At 43.4% G+C, this 18,905-nt stretch overlaps 1 protein-coding gene across 8 annotated transcripts in view; it reads left to right on the plus strand.

The window, feature by feature from the left end:
• TNNI3K (TNNI3 interacting kinase) overlaps positions 1-18,905 on the plus strand; it is a 285,086-nt gene that overhangs the window by 210,623 nt on the left and 55,558 nt on the right. The gene's annotated exons all lie outside the window — the stretch shown is intronic.

Genomic DNA, 18,905 nt, shown 5'->3' on the forward strand with positions numbered 1-18,905 from the left:
CCATCATTTAATATAGTATTAATTAAATATCTGTTAAATGAATGATTATTTTGGAAAATGGCCTGGTCTGTATTGCAGGAATCTCTCTCTGTGAATGTTAAATGATAAATGTTAATATGATATTAATGACTCTTATTAAATAACACTAATAGCAAAAATAATAGTAATTTTTTACCATTAATTAAGCATCTACTAAGAGCCAGGCACTGTGTTAAGTGCTGTACCTTCGTTACCTCATTTAATATTTACAAAAGATCTGACCACTGGACAAGTCCTGTTGTCCTATCACTTTTACAGATGAGGAAAGCCACTTAGGGAGGTGAAATGCTTTCCCCCCATCACATGTCCACTAATGATATGGGCAGACCTTGACTTGGGTCTTTCTGACTCTGAACCCTATCCTTTTAGGCACAATGCAAATTAGGTTTAAAATTACATCTTATCAGTGTCCTTTCTCTTGTTTTCTGAAATTGTTTGTTTTATCCAGAGGAAGAAATGAGTATTTCTGTTGACAGAAAGGAGTATTTCTGAGACAAAAAGGAAGAGCAAGCTCAGCTTCACACTACCACGTAACTCTAAGATTTCCCTTTAACTTTCTGGGGGACCTTGGAGAAGCTACTTACCCAATGGGTATCAAGAGATAAGACTTAGATGGGAATTTTATGAGGCTATAAAATTATTCTGGGGAAAGAATGTTAGCCTTTCTCAGATTCTAAGAGAGTTCTGTGACTCAAAGATAAATATTCAGAACTATTGAACTAGATTGTCTCTAAAGCCTCCCCTCCTCCTGAAATACTGGGATTCTGCATTTCCATGTTTGAAGACATAACCAGAGTCACATTGCCTCTTAGTGACTTCTGTTCTAGAGCAGATGTGGCCTTATTGTTTTCTCCTCAAACACCTGTCCTCTCCATCTCCAGGACAAGGCCTGGCATGGAGCACAATTTCAAATCTTCCTGAAAAGTAAATATATTGATTTGACAAACAAATGTATTCTCTGTGTGAATATATAGAGACTGAGTTTTAAATCGTGAAAGACAACATTCCCTTCAGTGTAAGAGTCTCCCACAGAAAAGTTAAGGCATTGGACAAAGGTAAACATCTGCCTGAGGTGTGGCTTCATTGGAAGGGTAAGTGCTTCTTCCTTTCTCAAATAAAGCCAGTCTGATCTGGTTTCTATGGTAGATTTTTTTTATTTTCTTGGCTCTTCCTCTCTTGAGTCAAATCATCAGTCCCCAGAAACTAGTAAGAACCAGAGTCTGTGGAATGCAATGGAATATATTCACATCCTGCCTTATGCCACATGTGACATAACACACAGTTTCATTCTTTTCCAATCATCCCCAAATCTATCTTAAGGGCTTTATCCCCACGGTGAGAATCTCTTGGCATAGCACCTCCACCATCCGTATTCTAGGAGAAAGCTCTGCTTATTGTAAACCAATTTGAATAAATGACAGGAACCTCTTTACAGAGAAGCTGTCAAAGTTTTCACTGCTGAGCCTGAAAGCATCACCTCACTATTTAGGAAGGAAAAGGAAGACATTTAATTCATTGCCTCCACCTAAATATTGACATTGCCCAGGTACAGTGGGTAGATGTCACGGCCAGATTCACTTGGCTCCCAACATGGGACGATGAATTAAGTCCTGACTTTCCTTGGACTGGGAAGTTATCATCCCTGACAGCTCAGCAAGCAAAGTGTGTGTCTTGACATCATTCCTGAAATGAATCACCAGCACTAGAAGGCCCATTCTTCTAACATGTCATGCTCTGAGAAGGTTGCTTACTGCAGAATTGGCATTAGAGCTCGAAGGATGTTGGAATAGAAGCTGATACTCAGCCTCCCATAAATCTTAACAGCTTAGTGCTATTTAAAAGTCTTCTTTTCAAAAAAAAAAAAAACACCTGTTAGGTGTTGGGTCACAAAAATTCACTTTCCAACAGGCATAAGATATACTTACCCTCAGCTCCTGAGGGTAGGGGGTGAGTCCTCACGGACACCTTACCCCAAACACACACGCATGTGCACACACACACCCAGGTCTAAATTCTTTAGAAGAAGGATAGACTGGGTGCTACCCAGTGATTTTTATAGCATGCCGCTGTTGGGAAAATTAAAGGAGATTACCTCTTTAAGAGGAATTTAAACAGGGTGGGATTTTCTAAAACAAGACAACTCACCTATTGTTCTTGTTACATGCTGTGGCACAGTTGGCTGTTGGACTTCCCCAGGCTCATGATTCCTTAGCTTTTTAACTCTCTCTGGATATCTTGTAAGGAAGCCCGCTTCATTAAAAGCTGCCATATTCCCAGGAGGCTCTGAACGTCCTGACTGCAGCAGTCTGCCACCAAAGCAGAAGAAAGTGCTGTCCGCCCCATGGTCTTTCCCTTTCAGGTTTCTAAATGATCCATCAAGGGCTGTGGACTCAGAGGCCAGGGCTGCTTGATGGCTGTTTTCCTGTAAGAGTGGCATTTCCTTTCTGGACCCCACAATGGACGTGACCTTTATCTCGTTTTCCTGAGCTAAGTGGCAGTTACAGTATCCCTTAGCGTGGTAATTTCTTGCCTCATGAGCACACAGGGATTCATCGAAGGTTCTGCAACAAAGGTTTTCTGATGTGTGTTCATTTGCTTTGCCTTGTTGGAGTTTCCAGTTAAATACAACTAAACCTAGGCAAGTGAGACCAACAGCTCCTGTGACAAATAGAGAGACCATTAAAAGATAACATCAGAGGAAGAAACCTATAAATCACCAAATGTGAAAACCACAAATATCAAGGTTAATGATTTAAAGGGCATCAGGATGGGTGGGAAGTCTATCACCATGTAGAAAAGTTATCCGTCCAGACAGAGGCTATTTAATCAACATTGTTCTGTTTGTTAATTTGGATCTGCCTTTATAGCTATGAAAAATTTTAAGAAAAATACCATCTGGAATGCCTTTGGTGGAAAAAAGGGTTTTTCTTTTTCTTTTTCTTTTTTTTTTCGTAGACTGAGGTTGATTCAAGATAAAATAATTCTTGCATTAAAATCATTGTTCTGCCATGAGAAACCAAATTTCCTCCTTCTTAATCCCATAATGAATAAAAATAAACTAACTTTAACTCATGCCCTGAAATTCCCATATACCATAACCTCCTCCTATTGCCATATTTTCATCATCCCTAAAGATCCACCGCCTGTCTCAGAAAAAGTCGTTGACTTCCTATTAGCGTAAGGCCCAAACTCCTGCGCCTCCAAGATTCGGTGCAGTCTGGCCCTGACCGCCCCCCTTTCCCTCATTTTTCATTTCTCATTATTTAAACCCTGTGTTTCAAACTCTTCAGTTCATTATCCTTAAGTTACTCCTAAGCTTTCGTGCAGCCCCTCGTTATGCGTACGGTGCTTTCTCCAATTTCTGCTTGCTTGAAATTTATCTCTTTTGAAATTTATTTATCGTCTAAAAACTAAGGGCCTCTAAATTTCTTGATACTTTTGCTGTTTTTTTTTTTTTTTTTCATCTTGCAAAGGTCGCTCCCTCCTATGAACTGCCACAAAATAATGACTGACACCTAAACTCAGACTGTCTGGTACCGTCCCTTCACGTTCTATGTATACACAGCTCATCCTCCAAATAAAACTATGAAGGGCAGTGCTGCTCAACCTCACACGCAGAGTCTAACCTGTGTCAGCATCACTGTCCCATCTTGACGAACGGCATGCTCACCTGCCACGATGCTCAAGCCAATGTCTCTTGAGTTTTACCCCAACTCCCTCTCTGTCACAGAGATTTCCTCTTTTCTTAGTACTTGTAACAGTATAGAATTACTGTGGTCACTTGCTCGCCTGCTTGCTCACTGTCCCCACCTGCTAGAACTAAGCACTGTGAGGAAATGGACCTTTGTGGTCTTGTTCGAAATTCTGTCTCCCTGCCGTCCCCTCAGCTCTGGCACAGGCACTCCAGAAATGGTTTACTGCATGTTCTTAAACAGAAGAGATTCTGTTTATGAGTTCTAATAATGAAATGCACTCAGCAGCGCAAATCCTACAAATCCCCAAAATGGTGATGGGGAAGTCAGGGATCAGGATCAACTGAATTAGGAGCCAAGTCTGCTAAGTTCAGCTCTGACCATAAATTGCTGCGTGACCTTAGGCAAGTCAGTTTCCTGATTCCAGAAACAAGGACAGTGAAGGAGGAGGATGTCAGCATTTTAGACTTTTTGATGGACTGCTCCATGCCCACTTCCCTCCTTTGCAGACAACTTTAATGAAAACGTGATATTATTTGAACGTGAAAGAAAAGAGAAAGTGTTCGGGCATGATTGCTGCATTTCTTTTTTTTTTTTTTTTTTTAAATTATTTATTTATTTATTTATTTATGATAGTCACACACACAGAGAGAGAGAGAGAGAGAGGCAGAGACATAGGCAGAGGGAGAAGCAGGCTCCATGCACCGGGAGCCCGACGTGGGATTCGATCCCGGGTCTCCAGGATCGCGCCCTGGGCCAAAGGCAGGCGCCAAACCACTGCGCCACCCAGGGATCCCGATTGCTGCATTTCTATGTTAGATGAAGACTAACCAAAGTGAATAGCAGTCTCTGGTAAAAACCTTCAACCTTTGGGTAGTTTAAGAGATCTCGAGGTCTTAGAATTTTTTGACAACATATATTCCTTAGCGCTGTCACGTTTTGAAATAATTTCATCTCTGCTAAAGACACAACATTTTTATAAAGTAGTAGCAAAAGTCAGATCCAACATTCAATCGCCTAGAGCTCGGGTAATTCCAAAGAAGACTTTTGGCTTTAAAATGTTAAAAACATACGAAAATAATACAATTTTAGAAACACTCCGTATGTCTTACATGCGGTAGGAAAACTCAGGATTCAAAGCTTTGTTGTGCCACTTTTTGTGGGTATGTTTTCTAACCTCTCTGAGCCTTATTTTTCCTTCCTCGGTCAAACAGGGATGATTAATACCACTCCGTAATTAAATGAGATAATAGATGTGACATATTTGATACAGCGCTTTAGTAATAATAGTAAGGTTCAGTGGATCGTGATTATGGTTTATGGTTATGATTGCTGGAGCTGCTGCTGTTTCGGTTCAATATGGCCCTATTTAGGTCCTCGAAGACTCAGCTGTTTTGGGGTTTTTTTTTGGGGGGGTGTGGAGGGGTGGAGGAAAAAGTCCAAAAAATAAAATCATTAAGAGAATACTTTGTATGACTGATGCAGTTACTAACCAAAATAATCAAGGAAAAGAATAAAGGAAAATAATGTCTCCAAAATAACAAAGGAAAGAAAGACCCACAGTTTCTTAAACACATGCATCAGCCATTGAAATGAGACTAAGCATAATATGATTATAGGGGAAAGTTTCCTAATTGTGTCCAAACGGCAAGGAACCACTCACTCTCCTGCTGTCGATGCCAGAGCTCTGTGTGCATCACATTACCACTCAGGTGTGGTCACTTCCTATTAGTGCAGAGAGCAAAAAGCAGCAAATGAAGCTTGTAGGCAGGCTGAACGTGCTATTAAGGAGACGGTTGAATTTTCGCTGCCATGGGCATTGCTGCTATTTTTAAAAAGTGTTCTAACCATCTTTCTGAGTTGGAAAAAAACAACAACAGCAACAACCAAAAGCGAATTTAATGATAAGTCCTCATTGGAAATGGTACGGCTTCGTGAAATCTTTCTCTTTTCATCCATCCACCAATTCACAGAACAGGAGGCTTTAAGATGTCAGCGTCTGATGACAAATAACCACTTATTAGTTTTAAATTCCCTGAATAAGATTATTTATAGTCCCTGAAATTGTGGTGATTCATCTATAGCCAAAGAAGGAAAGAAAATCAGGGGTCAAATTATCGTTCTAAGTCTTTTCCCCACCGTCTACAGGGAGAGATGATTGGCTACACTTCTACTTCAGGGGGGTAGTAGAATCATAATAGAATAAATTGTATAAAATCAGAGTTTTTCAAAGACAAATTCTTCCTAAAAACAGCATCCTTGACAATCACTCGATGAAAGATACATTATGATACTTTCACACATTATAACCTAACGTGTGTATAATCATACTTTTAACTTATCAGAATTTGTCCCCGCACAATAAGCTTCCTATTATCGACAAAACCTTCGAATCTTCCAGAATTTATGCTTATCTCTACACTAATGTAAGTTGGCAGTAATTTTTTTTCTGAGAATAGATATTAAAAATACCCAGAAGATACTGAAAATTAGTCTATTGTAATATTTCCAAAATGATGCCCTACAAAAACACAGATTTAACGAAATCCTCTGCGGAAAAAAAAAAAAAAACAGCTAATGGTTAAACGGATTGGAGAAATGCTCCACATTGTATCTTCCTCGTAAGGATTCATAATGCTCATTAGAAACTGAAAGGCAGAGAGAAAAATGCTGTAGCAAAGAAGCCTATTTTGCTTTGTTCAATCCAGCGTTACCCAGATCTATCTGAACCCTGCAACATGTTGTTTACACGGGCGTCTGCGTGTGTTTCCATTGGACCCACCTATTAATTACTCCCCAGAACTAGTGTTGGAGTTCCAGTACCCCAGCACTTGGGAGGTAAAACTCCCTTCCCTACTGCTTTTGTCTTTGATGGTAAATTATTCCTTAACACATAAAATGCCTAAAAATAAAAAATAAAAAAAAAATAAAATTGCTGACATGGTTACACAGTTTAAAAAAAAAAAATTTATCTTTCCGGAAGGATTTAGATTCATTTCCAGCTGAATCTGATTACTGCCGGTGGTAGTTCCATTGTTTAGACCTGACACCACTCTCCATCTATCCTGCTTAAAAGTGTTAAATGTCAGGAGTTAAAAATCTGATGTTCAGGTCTCACTGGAAACCTGCTAGGGAATAATTTTTTATAGCACATATTCAAAATACATCAGTTCAGTCCTGGATGTCATTTGCAAGCCTCTGGTCGTCCAGCTTTGGGGCACACCCCCCTACACACACACACACACACACACACACACACACACCTCTCATCACCATGGTTACCCACAAGCACAAAGGATTTCACCATGCACTGCAAGCATGACGGGAAAAACACACATCCAGGTAGATCACTCAAGAAATCTCTTGTATTTTTGGTCTTGACTAGTGATGCGAAGTGTCGCTCTACACCATTCATCCAGTGAGAGTTAACAATAACTAATGGGTAGTTAGAAATGTGCACAGTACCTCAGGAAAACTAAAGGCTGGAAGATTATCTTCCTCTTAGTCAGTCTAGGGAGGTATGGGATTCAAACCTGGGTAACCTGGGATCCCTGGGGGGCTCAGCGGTTTAGCACCTCCCTTTGGCCCAGGGCGTGATCCCAGAGTCCCGGGATCGGGTCCCACATCGGGCTCCTTGCGTGGGGCCTGCTTCTCCCTCTGCCTGTGTCTCTGCCTCTCTCTCTCTCTGTGTCTCTCATGAAACAACAACAAAAAAAACCCAACCTGGGTACCTGGTGGCGGGGCTCACGCACCTGACCAGTGTGCGGCACCAGCACCGTAGCAGGTGGCCCGGCCTGGTGCGGCCCGCTGGTTCCTGGTGTCCCGCAGAGGGGCACACGGATGTGGGTACCCCGAGGAAGGACCCCAAGTCTTTCCATCACGTTCGAATCCCTAGTTCTAGTGTTATGATGAAGGTCCCGGTTCTCCGTGGCGAACGGAGCCTTGGTAAAATGTAGGCAGCATCCTGCATTCCGGGCAAGGAGTCTGGAGTCTAGGGCCGCCTGCGGGGCTCGGCGGTTGAGCGTCTGCCTGCAGCCCAGGGCGTGATGCTGGGGTCCCGGGATCAAGTCCCGCCTCAGGCTCCCTGCCCCCCTATCTCTCTCTGTGTCCCTTATGAATAAATAAATAAAATCTTAAAAAAAAAAGAAAAAGAAAAAGAAAACTGGGGTCTAAGTAGCAAAGTAACGGAATCAGGAGTAGTGGTCACAGCCAGATAGAGGCCGGGGATTAGGGCCCCCCCGCCCCACGGCCCCCCTGCACCAGGAAGCCCCTAGCCCGCTGCCAGGCCAGCCCGCCCGCCCGCTCACACCACGGCCTGACCCCGGCCCGGGTGCTCCCGCAGCCGCCTGCCCGCCGAGGCTGCATCCCTGAATGTCCCGCGTCGGAGGGGGTGGCCGCACCGGGACCCAGCGTACCTGCCAAGCCCAGGAGTGTCAGCAGGGCCACATCCTGCCCCGCAACGTGGGGACTTGTGTCCCGCAGCAGCACGGTGAGGTTGGAAAGCGCGGGGTGGCACCTGGCCTGGGCCGGGGACCCGAGCTCAGCAGCCAGGGTGGTGGCTGGGGCCAGGGACCCGAGTGCAGTGGCTGGGGTGGCGGCCTGGGCCGGGGACCCGAGCACGGCGGCTGGGGCAGTGGCCAGGACTGTGGCCGGGACGGTGGCTTGGGCTGGGGATCCGAGCGTGGCGGCCGGGGTGGTGACCAGGGCGGTGGCTGGGCTGGTGGCTGGGGCAGTGGCCAGGGTGGTGGCCAGGGCAGTGGCCTGGGCCGGGGACCTGAGTGGGGCGGTCGGGGCTGTGGCTGGGGTGGTGGCCAGGGTGGTGGCCGGGGTGGTGGGTGGGGCAGTGGCCAGGGTGGTAGCTGGGGTGGTGGCTGGGGTGGTGGCCTGGGCCGGGGACCCAAGTGCGGCAGTTGGGGCGGTGACCGGGGCGGTGGCCTGGGCTAGGGACCCGAGCATGGTGGCCGGGACGGTGGCCAGGGCAGTGGCCGGGATGGTGACCTGGGCCGGGGCGGTGGCTGGGGTGGTGGCCGGGGCTGGGGTGGTAGCTGGGGCGGTGGCCAGGATGGTGACCTGGGCCGGGGCGGCGGTGCAGGGCGTCCTCCCCGCGGCCTCGGGACGGGGCGGGCCGGAGGGGCCGCTCGGTGTCCCCCGGGGAGGTCGGGTCGCCGTCAGCGCCGCTCAAGCCCGGTGCTCGCGGGGCCGCTGCGGGGAAGAAAGGCACAGGCTGGAGTGGAGGTTAGGGACGCCGGGTGGGGGGGCCCGAGAGGCCCCGGGCACCTGCCGAGAGCAGAGGGCACGGCGGCAACGACGCCCGGCGCCTCGGTTTCAGGGAGGCTGGCTCTTTATCAGGATGATGGATTTCTGTGTTCTTTGTTTCCATGACATGTTTATTTGAGAAACATAAACCCATCTGTTCCCTTCGATGTCACAGTGAATCCACGGTTGGGGACGATCGCTGCTAATGTGTCCTCGCAGGTGGCTTCCCAGGCCTCCCGACCCCCGAGCCCTCTGGGCCAGGACTGACCCCCCAGTCACCCCCTCCCCCCCTCCCCCGGGCCTGTGTGTGAGCCTCCCGGCCAGGCTGCCACCAGCCAAGTCCAGGTACCCCGTGCGTCAGTCACCGCTTCCCTCACCTAGAGGCCCAGGTGGGGGCAGTGACAACGAGGACCCGTGTCTGCTTCTTGGCTCCAGGCTAACAGCTGGCGCCTTGGTAGGGACCTACATTCTCTCCAGCCGCCCCGGGATCTGTCCGCGGGGCTCGCTCTGCAGTCCGGGCCACCTCGGCCTCCCTCTAGCCTCTGCTCCCTCCAGCGAAGTCCATCCCGCGGTGACAGGTGGCAGTCAGGGCGTCCCACTGTTAAATCCCTTCGCCGTAAGCACCTCAGAGCTATCACCGCTCTGTCATTAGAAATCAAAGCGTTTTAACTCCATAAAGATGTATTATAATCAGGAGTTATTGTAACGCATCTTTATCATGCTAAACTTGTTTTGACGGCAAGTGACAGTGTCATGAAGACGGAAGAGTCCACTGTCCCTGGGAGGTCTGCGGGTGATACTAGAGCAATCAGCCGGGCGGGGGGGGCACTAAGCAAATCCCAGTCCCCTTATGAGAGTCAGACTACACCGCTCAAGCAAAGAGATTTTAAAAAATGTAAAAACAAAGGATTTTCACGGTGCCTTCTTGGGAAGAATTGCCCCCCCCGCCCCCGACGGCACGAGCAAGCTTAAGTCATGGTGGGGGGTTTCCTGCATAGCATTTATCTCTGATTCCTTGAATTCTGTTCATTCAGGCCGGTTGAGCATTTTGTTTCCCTCGGTACTGTCTTACTGATCTGGGCTGAGGGAGCGGTGTTTTTAGGGGTCCCCCAGGTCTCCAGGGACTCGCCGGCCCCGAGGGAGCCTATCGATGCCGCCCATCGCTTCTCGTCTAGGACGGGACGGATGTCACTCGCGAGTCATCCATGGGCTTCTCTGTGTCTCTGGGTTCACTTCGCGAATGCGGCGTCGTGGAGAGGAGAGGGAGGAGTAGAGGCCCAGCCGCGTGGGTGAGCGGGATTGTTTCTTAGAGACGTCGCTACCTCTGACCAGAAAAAGTAAGAATGTGGTGAAGTCAGGAAATCTAGGTGAGCGAGCAAGGAGGTTAGGGTTCAGGTGTTTTCGGTACTAATTGGAAACCGGGTACGACCAGCGAGCCTCGAAACTGTCTCTCTCCTGGCAGGGATGACGATCACTCCCATCTCTTAATTTTCATAAAGTCATAGGATTTTAGAAATGAAGGAAATCACCTTCTTTCACTCCATCTTAACTCCGACTTGCTTCTGAAAATTTTCCACTGGCAGAGCTTATAGCTTGTTTATCTCTCCTTGGATATCGGGATGTAAATCACATTCTCCTCAAATTTGTTAATAAGGTGTCTTATTAAATTGTTGACTTAAGCAAGCAATATGTAATGAATACAGGCAGTGGATCTTGTTAGCATTTCTACAGCTCATTTACCACCAATAAAAAAAGACTAGACTCTCAAAATTAGATGCACTTTGATAATCATCTGTTTTGCTGGTACATCACTTAATCTTACTAATGCTGAACAATTGCAGTTCAGGTTTCTGATTCATTGATATTTTTTTTTTCCAGCAAGTGGTAGGATTCCAAACTGCACAGAAGTATGAATAAGAATTATAATGGAAGTGATTTGCTTTTTTTTTTCTTTTATTAAAAAGAAACTTATTTTTATTTTTATAAAATAAAACTGATTTTTATTAAGAAATTGCGTAGCTGCATAAAATGGCAGTGATCTTTTGTACTAGCAAAATATCTCAGTTGCCTCTGAAGGTCCTGACGTAGTTTTGGTTGAGACCACCATGAGCAGGAGGATAAAATAATGGTGTCCGTATCGAGTCGCCGGGAAAGGCTTGCTCTTTGAGAGTTTACCTCTATCAGGCTGAGCCCAGAGAGCACTCAGCACGACGAAAGCCGTGGCAACGAGTTTGCCAGACACACTTAACACTGCTTTTTTAGAGTTGTTGGTTTTGTTACCTACTATATAGGTTAGCTGGTGACAGAGGGTTACAGCTCTGGTGCTCACCACGCATGTGGCAGGACAAGCTGAAGCCAACGGCAGCACGAGGGCAGAGAGCAGGACCATCCACCTGAAAGGAGAGGGCAAGGCACATCGTGATGTTGGCATTTATTATCCATGATTTCAGTAGATTCGGCTCATGAGGCATTTGGGTGATGCCCGCTACTTGAAGAGCACCTTGGGTTCTCACAAGATGCCAGATAAATAACTAGATTTCTTAATTTGTGTATAATTTAATCCAAACTTCCAAAGCACTTGACCACAAATTTAGACAGTGCGCGCATATCCAGCGCACACCCGTTAGAATAGTTTATTTAAAAATCAAATTACTTTGTAAAATACTGTACAGCTTGCTGAACTTCTGCACGTACATTATGTTATTTAATTCTTTTAATTCTGCAACTTATTTTGAGCCTGAAAGACTGAAGTTCGGAGTGGTTAATAAACCATCAAAAGTCATGTAACTATTTGGTATTTAACCTCCTATCTTTTAACTCTCTGTCCGGTGCTCTTTCTAGTATGCAGAAGTTAATCTCAGGCGCTGAGTTTTACATAAGTATAAGGGAATTATTCTTTACAGATTTAGATGCCACACCTAGGGAGGGAGTTGGAAGGAGCGCTACGATCATAAGGTCTACCTAGCTTTGAATTCAGCTCTGCTGTTTACTGACTATCGTATCTTAGGTGAATTATTTATTAGGTGAATTATTTTTTCCCTCTTTTTGCCTTTTCATGTTTAAAATGGAAGTAATAACAGACGCCTGCGTTATAGAGTATATTATAAAAATTAAGTGGAATGCTCTAAGTGTTTAATAAATGTTAAATTTTACCGTTATTTTTATGATTTTTCAGCCCTCCAATGAAATGCTAACATCATTTCGATAGAAGATTCCAAAAAAGCCCACTTATTTATAATGTATTTATTCCCTGATTGATTTTAGGGCGTCAGAATTCTTGAAGCACATTATAATAAAAATGTTCTACCTATACAATAACAGTTTGAGAACTAAATAAAATGTAAATAAAACAGGGCAACCCGGGTGGCTCCGTGGTTTAGCACCTGCCTTCGGCCCAGGGCCTGATCCTAGAGACGGGGGATCGAGTCCCACATTGGGCTCCCTGCATGGAGCCTGCTTCTCCCTCCTCCTGTGCTTCTGCCTCTCTCTCTCTCTCTTTCTGTGTGTCTCTCATGAATAAATAAATAAAATCTTTTAAAAAATGTAAATAAAACAAAAAACCATTAATTCTATCATCTGTTCAACAGTATGTACTGACTGCCTGCTACAGGCCAAAACACGGCTAACGGCATTCGCGATAGTGTAGTGACACTGATAAATCCCTGTCCTCATGGGCAACGAATAAATAAATATGGAAATATCTAGTAAGTCATCCGGTAATAAGTGCTACAGAATAAATAAAGCAAGAAAAGGAGCAGATAGCACGAGCTTGGGGGTTCTAAATAGGATGAACAAGGAAAATCTCTATGATAAAGTAGCACTTGAACAAAGACCCAGAGAAGCTAAAGCACTGGCCAGTCCAGGTGGAGAGCATGGCAGGTGCGAAAGTCCCTCAGAGCATGATGTGCTTGGTCTGAGGAGGTCAGCGTGACCACGGACACCATAGGAAGGGAGAGTCAGGCAATAGCAAGGGCAGGCTATGCGTTTCTTCCAAATGAACGGAAAGGTTTTGCTTTTCATACAAATCAGGTGAGCACAATTGGAGGCTTTTGTGAGTGGCATGACTCCATCCGTAGTATATCTTAAAATGATTATTTTGGGGGCTGCTGGGGGGCTCAGTCGGTCAAGTGTCTGCCTTTGGCTCAGGTCATGATACCAGTGTTCTGGGATTGAGCCCTGCATCAGGCTCCCAACCCCACCTTCACCCCCACCCCACTCCTGTGTTCTCTCTCTCTCTGTCAAATAAATAAATAAAATCATAAATAAATAAATAAATAATAAAATGCTTATTTTGGCTACCATGTTGGTTATTGTAATTTTGTAGTATAGTTTGAAATCGGAGAGCATGATGACTCCAGCTTTGTCCTTTTTCAAGATTGCTTTGGCTATTTGAAATCTCTTGTGATTTCACACACATTTTAAGATTGTTTTTTCTATTTTTGTGGAAATACGCCTTTGGGATTTTGGTAGGGATTGCGCTGAGTCTGTGGATTGCTTTAGGTAGTATGGACATTTTAATAATATTAATTCTTCCAATCCATGAGCATGGAAAATCTTCCCATCTATTTGTGTATTTTTCAATTTCTTTCATCAACATCTTACAGTTTTCAGTGCACAGATCTTTCACCTGCTGAGTGAAATTTATTCCTAGGTATTTTATTCTTTTTGAAGTAATTATAAATAGTATTGTTTTCTTAACTTCTCTTTCTGATGTCCACTATTAATCTATAGAAATGTAACAGATTCTCATATATTTGGTTTTATATTGTGCAACCTCGCTAGATTTGCTTATCAGTTCTAACAGTTTTTGGTGGAGTCTCAAGGGTTTTCTGTGTATAATATCATGCCATCTCCAAAGAGTGACAGTTTTACTTCTTCCTTTCTAATTTGGATGCTTTTAATTTCTTTTTCTTGCCTAATTACTCTAGCAAGGACTTCTAATAAATACTATGTTGAATAAAAGTGGCAAGAGTGAGCATTCTTGTCTTATTCCTGAACTTAGAGGAAAAACGTTGAGCTTTTCACCATAGAGTATATTTGTCAGTGGTAGGTTGGCTACCATATTGGGAATACTTTTGATAGGCAAAGAATAGAAGCAGCAAAAGTAGTTAAAAGGCAATTATAATAATATAAGAAAGAGATAAAGGTGGTTTAAACAAAAAAATTGAGCTAGATTATGGATAATTTTTTTTATCATGATGTAATTTATTTTTTTTCGTTATGCAATTTAATATAACAAATTTGAGCTCAAACAAGCTATCCCTTGCAATGAGACCTGCTAGGTATATAGGATTAAATAAGCCATTGCTTACTCTCAAAGCACTTTCCAGTAGTGGCAAAACTATGTAAATACCTAGTTCTAACACAAGGAAGAATGAAGTAAATCTAAACAAAGGTGCAACAAAATTATTTTGTGGAATCACTTAAAACACTTCAAGAAGCATGTATCTTGCGAGTTGGGACTTGAAGAGGGCAGAGGATTTCTACAGGCAGAGAGTAAGAGTTGGTTAATTCCAGTCTGAGAAAACAGTAAGAACAATACCCCGCATCAGGCAAAAGACCTTATCTCAGTTCACTTCTTTAAACCTCTCTGTTCCCTGCATACGTGGTCCAGAGATCAGCCAGAGATTTAAACAGCGTTTATATGCAGATTCTGAGACTCCTTTCCTCAGACCCTTTTCTTCCAGGATCTCCCCTCATTTTCTAGTGCCTGTGGGTGATAAGCAGGATTCTAGGATGGCCCCAAGATCCCAGTCCCCTGGTATCCATGCCAAGAAGGACCCTCTCCCCTTGAATATGGGCAGAACCTACAAATATGATTAAATATTGCTCCAATAATTATGTTTCCTCACATGGCAAAAAGAAAATTATCAGGATAGGCCTGATCCAACCAGATGAGCTCTTTAACAGCAGAGACTATTTCTCCAGTTGGTCACAGAGGAAGAAGAGAAACATGTCCTTGCTGGCTAGGAAGAAAGCAAATGGCCATGCTGTGAACTACTTAGAGGAACCATGTGGCAAGAAACTGTGGGTGTTCTCCAGAAGCTGAGAGTCATCCCTAAACAACTATTGGCAAGAAAACAGGGACCTGAGTCATACAACCACAAGGAAATGAATTCTTCCAATAACTGGTGGGCTTGGAAGAGAACTTGAGCCTCAGATGGGAATCGCAGTGTGAGCTGACACTTTGATTTTTTTAGTCTGGTGAGACCTTGGGCAAAGGACCCAGTTAATTTGCACTCAACTCGTGACCCATGGGAACTGTGAGATGATACATGGCTGTTGTTTTAAACCATTAAATTTGTGATAATTTGTTATAAAACCATAGTAATATACTCTGATTGCCCTGAATTTTGTCCTCGGGTTCTTTAACCAAGCAAACCTGGAGGCTTTCATAAGAATTCTAATTGTTACCTAAGATCTAGGTGGGGCCTCCCCTTAGGGTAAATTTTGTCTAAATAAATACATAAATAAATAAGATGAAAAACTTACTCCATGCCCCCCCTTTCTTCCAAGTGACTCCCCTCCAGAAGCTTTTGTTCCCTCTCTATTGCCTTTAGGTAGCTGTCTTTTAGGTTTTGTCCAGAGCTTACAATTGCCTGCGGGAAGTTTGATCCACTACAAATGTTACCTGTCCATTCAGATTCTGGATACATTTTGAAGGCATAATGAATATGATTTGTTGGTGGATTAGAAGCAAGAGTATGACAAAGAGAGAAGTCAGAGATTATCCTTTGGTTTTTGGCCTCTGTAAGTGAAAAGATACAGTTGCCATTTGCTGAAACAGGGAAGACTATAAATATAAGAAATTGCATATGTGAGTTTAGAGTTTAAGGGAGTGTTCTGGGCTAGATATAGATATTTAGGAGTTGTTTTTTAAAGCCATGAGACAGAATTAAACCCTCAACAAATTAACTCTAAAGAGAGATGAGAAGAGACCCAAACCCTGAGTCCTGATGTAATCCAGAACTTAAAGACGAAGAGGAAAAATGAAACTAATAGAGGAGACTGAGAAAGAACAAGTGAGAGAGGAGAAAAAACAGTGAGAAGCAGTGACCTCAAATCCAAGAATGTTTCAGGGATGCCTGGGTGGCTCAGCGGATGAGCATCTGCCTTTGGCTCAGGACGTGATCCTGGAGTCCCGGGATGGAGTCCCTCATCGGGCTTCCTGCATGGAGCCTGCTTCTGCCTCTCTCTCTCTTTATGTCTTTCATAAATAAATAAAATCTTTAAAAAAAAATGTTTCAGGCACAAGTGAATGATTATTTGCATTTAATGCAGTGCCAAGGAAGATGAGCTTTGAGATATAAACCTTTGAATTTAGCAATGAGGAGGTAGGCATCTGTATCCTCGAAGAGAGCAGGAGTAGGAGACTGTTACAGGAGAAATCCTGATTGGGGTGGAGGATACATGGAAGCAGAAAGTAAGAGACTGCAAATGTAAGCGGTTCTTTAGAGCAATTTTGGTGACTAGAGAAAACGCAGCAATACCTTGAGGAAGAAGTGGAGTCGAGAGTTTCATTTTGTTGCTTGTTTTTAAGATGGAAGAATTTATAGCATGATTGTATGTTGACAGGATTAGACAATAGAAAGGGAACATTGGTGATGCAAAAAAGTAGAAGGGAGAATTATTGTTAGAGCAATGCCCTTGAGTACAGTAGCAAGGATGAGTTAGTACACTGTGAAGGAAGTGGCCTCAGAAAGAAAGGCAAAATTCATCCATAGAAATGCAGGTGAGGGCAATTTTGTGGATTTAGACATTGGTGGGTGGTCAATGTAGTAGTGGGAATTAGACGTTTGAAGAAAGAGGAGAAGGTACAAAATAGGTACCTGGAGTGTGAGAGAGTGAGGGAGCCAGAGATGCGTAATAGGCTCTCTAGGCAGTAGTGAGGGTCCACCTGAGGTTAGTGGACCATGATTTTGAAGTACAGCCAGTCAGGGTGGATTTAATCAAGATTGGGATTTTTTTTTCCCAGTAGGGTATAAAATGCATGATAAGGCAAGGGAGCCGAGGCTGTATCGAATAGAGTGATAATGATTGCCCATGAAATCTGAACTAAGTAAGGGAGGAAACCAAGGTGAGTAAATAGCAGTGAAAAGATAGTAAGATGAACAGGTGAACCTGTTCTGCTTCCATGAGCTTTCTGCTTCCATGTATCCTCCACCCAAATCATCTCCTGAGTAAGAGATTCAATTATAGAGGACAAACTGAGGCTTGCTGGAGGAGAGGTGAGTGGTGACGGGCTACGTGGGTGATGGGCATTAAGGAGGGCACGTGACATAATGAGCACTGGGTGTTATATGTAAGAGATGAATCACTAAGTTCTCCTCCTGAAACCAATTTTACACTATATGTTAACTAAGTAAAATTTAAATAAGAACTTGAAACAAAAGAAAAGAAGAAAAGAAAAGAAAGAAAAGAAAAGAAAAGAAAAGAAAAGAAAAGAAAAGAAAAGAAAGAAAAGATGGTAAGACGAACAAAAAAATAAGGGATATAGATTAGACGATAGGTAGGTAAGTAGATAGATGCAGACTTATGTACATCAATAGAACAATATTAGCATAAACATGGTTTTTAAGGCAGAGTGTTAGATATGTGGAGACTCATTGAATTGTTCTCTAATACTTCAGGGTATATATGAAAATGTTTACAATAAAAAGGTAGCTTTTTTAAAGTGACAAGATGTTTTGTGTGACCAAGGGTCATTGGAGTCAGAAGAAGTAAGCTGGAAAGACGTTAGTAACGGGGCCTAGAGTAGGACCCAGGAGCTACGTGACTACCAGGAAGGTGGAGTGTGGGATCAAGGCAGAAGAGATCGAGGAACCTGGAAGACAGGCCATTATAATGATTAGTTGCATGGATAATAAAAGCACTGAGTAGTGTTAGCACGACAGGGAGCCAAACACTCAGGCCTTCAAAGAATGAGGGACAGTGACTGGTGGGAAACCTTCATAAACTGGTGGTTTTTAGAGAAGCCATTTGGAAGTTGCAACAACAGCAAGGAAGACCCAGAGCTCCCGCTCACCCCATCGCCACCCCCCGCCGACCTAGAGGTACCAGGAATATGCAAGAAAAAACAGATTTCACTTGAGAGGGCTCTGAGGGAAGCAGTGTCCTCAGGGGAGGGCTAGATATTAAGGGAGAAATTGTTCTACTAAGAATCTAAATTAGTTGGTTACTGCACCTGAATGTTAAATTGGGCTCTCCACCTCCTGGCAGTAAAAGTTTCATAAAGGAGAAATGATAGGTTATATAGTCCGTAGGATCTAACAAAAGGAGGCATATAATTTCTTCCAAAGAGAACATTTTCTAAAATTCCCAGCATTTTTTCCATAGATCCGTAATCATCTTTATATCTCTAGCAACTGGAACAAAGTTTGGAATGTGATCAGAATACAACAAATGTTTCTTTAACCAAACTCATCTGACACACAGGTTCATAACCAACAATATCTTTAATGGCAGCTTTTGAATATAAAAAGCTTATCTTAACCCCTAAAAAAGGACATAGTCATGAGGTTTCCATTGATCTTAGCTTTGAATCTAAGACGGCATTTTCAAAAATGAAGCTAATTATAAAATTTGCCCTAGCAGTTCTTTTCTACAGACACATTGTACAGTATATTACAAGGCACTGAGATAGTTAACAGTTTTTAGTATTCACTTTTATTCTTTCATTTTGAAGAGGAAAACCTGCCATTTAAAAGCATGCAAAGCTAATTAAAGCTTTTCCACTATTTCATTATCTGAATGTAGTTGCAAATTCTGACTTAAAACTCTTATCAGAAGGAGACTCAACATCCCTCCCTGAACAGCAAATGAACATTCAATTAACACTTCAATACAAGTGTATTTTAAATAAAAAATATACTTTATTGTTAATCTCATTCTTTACAAATGCAAATATCCAATTTTAAA

The sequence above is a fragment of the Canis lupus genome, chromosome 8 (assembly GCF_048164855.1).
Source record: "Canis lupus baileyi chromosome 8, mCanLup2.hap1, whole genome shotgun sequence".
NCBI lineage: Eukaryota > Metazoa > Chordata > Mammalia > Carnivora > Canidae > Canis > Canis lupus.